We start from the raw sequence: 4,989 nt of genomic DNA, 5'->3' as shown, positions 1-4,989 counted from the left end.
AATGTGTTCCAATGAATTTATGAATTTATCAGATTTTCGGTGGAATCTGCTTCTCTGATCAAAATCTCACTGGCACAACTGGGTTACGTGGAATAAAGTAATAGGTTAGAGGGGATATGCTTCCAAGCTACCCGTGTTCATGCATCATAAGAAGAGATATTCAATTTAAAAGAGAATCACAGAATAATAACTTCAGAGACTTGGGCGCCACATATAATATTTTTGGCAGCACTTTAACATAGAATATCCTCAGCTTCCTTATTTTATGCTTTGAGTTCCATTCCCGATCAGATTGGAATGAATTTCCATGGTTTATAAAAACTACAGGTTTATCTTTATCTTGTTTAGCAAAGGAACTGAAGTTTAATGTGTTCTTTTGCTTCGCATATTAATGTCATGGGAAGGGTTATTAACAAGCTATCAGTTGAATAGAGACCAAATCGATTCTTTTGCTTCGCATATTAATGTCATGGGAAGGGTTATTAACAAGCTATCAGTTGAATAGAGACCAAATCGAAATGGGAACCACTGCCAGAATGATCTATGTTTTGGATTGACAACGGGTGGTATATGGTGAATGAAATGATTATAAATTTAACATTATTTAAGAGAAAGACATAGAATGAACATTAAATATAAGTTTATTTAAAATATAAAATAAAAATAAAAAAGTTGAATATAGATATAAAATTTATAATATTTAAAAATTTGAATATTACTTAAGAAATGTGTTAATAATTTCAAGATTTTACAATTAAATTCAATTTATCATATATGAAAAAATAATCATTAAAAAAAATTCCATCAAAAAATTTATTGCGAAGAAATACCAAAAAAGAAAAATAATGACATCTTTAACAAATATTCTATTGACTAAATAAATTATAAAAACTAAAAAAAAATATTTAAAGAAAAAACTAAAATAATATAAAAATAATAATTTAAAGTAATTTAAAAACTAAAATCCAAATCAATTTAAAAAATCAAAAGTTTAATAAATAGAGATCACAACATAATCTAATGGGGACATCACAAGTAACTATTTTTTAAATAAATAAGAAAAAAAAAAAATAGTTAAAAGTGGATATTTAAAGTATAATCTTATGTGAACAAATTAGATTATTAATAATTTTTAATTTAAATAACATAATATTTATTAAATCCTTTAAATAAATTAATAAATATTATTTATTTAAATTAAATTTATCAAATAGCATTAAAAAAACTATTATGAAAAATTAATAATAGAAATATAAAAATATAATATGTCTAACAAATATTTTATTGACTAAATAAATTATAGAAACTAAAAAATAATGCTTAAAGAAAAAATTAAACTAATATTTTAAAAAAATAAAAATTTAAAACTAAAATCTATATCAATTTTAAAAATCAAAAGTTTAATGAATAGATCACAACATGAGCTAATGTGGAGATCACAACTAATAAATTGAAAAAAAAAAACAATCAAATTATACACAATCAAATTCAGAAATTTGATAGCACAAAAAAACAATAGTTAAAAATGGAGATAACAACTAATAAATATCAAAATAAGAATTAAAAGTGGAGGGAGATTTTTTAAAATGGCTGGTAAATAATTAACGGGAAGAATTTTCAATTTTTCAGCCAAATTGACAACTTTCCGGACCAACTTGCAAATTTTCTGTCAAAATTTTAATTTCTGAGAACAAAGTTCTCACAAATAGCCTATCAGCTAAATTAATAATAATACTTATTATATACTAGAAGTTGTGTGTTTATGAGCGTGTAATTGATAGGTTCTATATTTTTATTTGTAAAGGGTTGCACATAATTATGGTGAAAAATATTTAATTGTTTGTTTGGATAAGTTGTCATAGTTAATGTGGAGTTTGGAAACAAGGTTGGGGTTTGAGAGCAATTTTTTAACTAAGCTAATTTTTTGGTTTGTGCGAAGTGGTTGTTTTTAGATTGTTAATCATCAAGAATTTCGAACTATACTTTTCAATTGCAATTCAAAAATACTTGTCAGACTCCAAACTTGGTTGGAGGTGTTAGGGTTTGATAGATCCAAAACAATATAAGAATAAACAGTTATATGCATAAACATAAGAAGAAAACCAATGAAAAAAGATAACACACAAACTTAATGTGGTTCACCCCAAAACTTGGGCTACATCCACATACAAAGCCTTCAACCTTTATATTATCCAAAAAAAACACATACACCAACATTATGATGCATTATGCATCTCAGTCGCTTATAACAACATTTTAGGGCAACCTCTAAAATTGACCATTTTAGGGTTTTACAATGTCGATTTTCTTTTCCTAGCATCAACACCCACTACATGATCAGTCGCCACAATATCAATAGGAGGATCAAAGCGAGAATCCAACAAAGGATGAAAGGCATATACAACTTAGTCACCATATTATGATAAATTTTCATGTTAAATTTTGATGTCATTTTAATATTTGTTCCTAGAAATACACAAAAAACTTGCTCAGTGCTTTCGTAGTTTTTAGAACCCTTGAATCAAACCAGTGATTTCAATGGTTCAAGAACCATGTTGAGTAGGTTAGAGGACAAAAAGTGGCATCTTGACAAATGAAGAGGAAGGAATTTATTGCACATGTCTTGGTTGAAGCCCAATGCATCAAAAAAAGAAGACAAAAGTGCAATCATTTGCTTCCTTTCCTAGGAACCGTGTATTTCATTACACTTCATCTTAAATTTTGAGGTCAGTTAAATTTTGTTCACAAAAATACAAACAAAACCAAGTTGATGCTTTGGTATGTTTTGGAATACTTGACAAAGTTGGAGATTTTTATAATTTAAGCACCATGTTGAGTAGTCGACAAAAGAACAAACTAGAAACTATTTTAAATTGATGGTTAATGTCAATCAGTTCCATGAGATAGATTGTGTTGGGCAAAAAAATCAAGCAATTGGAAAAAAAAAAATGATAATTGCATTAGATAAATAGACTACAATATTGGAAAGAAGAAATGATAGAATCTATGCTTTAAAATGTAGAATCATGTCAGTTGAATTACAATGTGGAATTATCTTACATCTTACTTTATCTTCCTATTTTATATTTAATACTATAGTGCATATGAATGGAACCTTAGTAACTACAACAATATAGTTTAAAAAGAGAGTCTGTATTACTAAATTAGAACATTACATCATACATATTACAAGAGTTTAAATAATTGAAATTCAAAAAGTACAATGACAGGGAGATTGCATGATTGCAAATTGATAATAAGGAATGTAGTTAGGGAAAACTTGCAAATCATAATGAGGCACCAAAAACCTACAATATAAATACCAGAGATAAGGAGTGAGAAGTGGATTGTGTCCAATTTTAGAAGTACTGTCGAAACAAATTTGACTCAAACTATTACATTGTTTATATTCTTTCTAATTCCTTCCATTCTACCTTACTGTCTAGGCAAGCTCAACAATTTGACTTGTCAATGATAAATATGACATGGTGAGGGACATTCGTGAGGCCTCGCCCCAACCCATCCTAGCATCAATGATATATTATTATTTTGATACTCATGACTCGATATGTCAGAACATTATTGATGCACTGAACATTATTATGTTATTTATGATGTGTGATGCTTTACTTTCAGATATGTGATTTCATCATTTAACGCTTTATGAACGTGTATGATGATGAAGTGAATGAATGCAAAACTAACACTTCAAATTTTCCAATTTAATGAATAGAATAAGATAAACAATTAAATCATAGAAAAATGGATGTTTAATTTATATGATTTTTCTCATATGTAAATTTTCCTAATGCATGTGATTTCTTGAACCTACTGATGTGTGCAATGAGTGTGTAGGATATGTAGATGGAAAAACCTAATGGAAAGACGGAACTAAAACCCCTTGTTAATTTGTGCTATCTTTGCATTGTCTTCTTTGAAGGTTGTAATTGGTCTTAAAAATTTTCTAGCTTTTGTTTGGTTCATATTAAGTCTTTAAGGCTTAAAAACATTAAATTTAAGTGCCCTAGGGGTAAGGGTATGGGTGGGGAGTACTTTCCACCCCCTTAGCCTCCTTGTTTGACTTTTAGAGTCACTCAAAAACCCTATTTTTGGTTGATTGCGCAAATTGATTGTCTCCTCCATGTGTTGGTGACTCAAACTCCATCTTGAGTTTGCTTGAAGTCTAGTTGAGTTAAGGATCATATTTAGAGGATTTTGGAGTAGTTTTGGGGTTGTTACCCAATCTCTAATTTTAGAGAAAGTGGAAGATTGAAGGAAGAAAAGGGAAAAGCTCTTCTCAACTTACCATTTTACCATAACTCTTTGTGAAGGTAGGATCTCTTCACTCATTTGGTTTTGTTCTTCATGTTGTTCATGCTTGAATCTTGCATAAAGTATTGTGTTGTTATTTTTTTTGTTTGCTTGTGTGTTGAGATGGATTTGGAGGGATTTTTGTTTGTTCTTGATGCATTCTTATGCTTGTCTTGATGATTTTTTTTTAGGGGATTTAATGGGAATTGTTTTGGCATTACTCACCCTTGGATAGGGAAGAAGTAGCCATGTACGGGGGTAGGTCCTTAATTGGACCTCAATGGTGTAGAGTCTCCTCTCATGGCGAGAGGAGGGAAAGAGGGTAGGGTGTATGGGCCCCTACCTGTCATCATATGCCTTGTTTGATATTGTGAATTCTTGAATATGGAAAGGAATGGAAATTCTTGTGGTATTAGCCTCAAAAGGGCCTTGTAGAAGAATAGAAGTTCTTGAATTTTTAGCCCCGAAAGGGCTATGTTATGGCATGGTGATTGACGTCTCCCATTGGGAAAATCCACCTCCCCCCTAGTCAGGTTCTATGTTTGGACCTATTGTGTAAAACCAGGTTGGGGTGTATGCTTAAAATTGCTACTGATGTTGTGATGTTCACCTCGGGTCAGCTCTTGTCTTCTCCTTGTATTTCTTTGAAGTTTTGAAGGTATTGGAAGAGAGTACTTG

The sequence above is a fragment of the Cupressus sempervirens genome, chromosome 11 (genome assembly GCF_028749045.1).
Source record: "Cupressus sempervirens isolate cs-2001-9-10 chromosome 11, ASM2874904v1, whole genome shotgun sequence".
In the NCBI taxonomy this organism is placed as follows: Eukaryota; Viridiplantae; Streptophyta; class Pinopsida; order Cupressales; family Cupressaceae; genus Cupressus; species Cupressus sempervirens.
Note: the sequence above shows the minus strand (reverse complement) of the source record.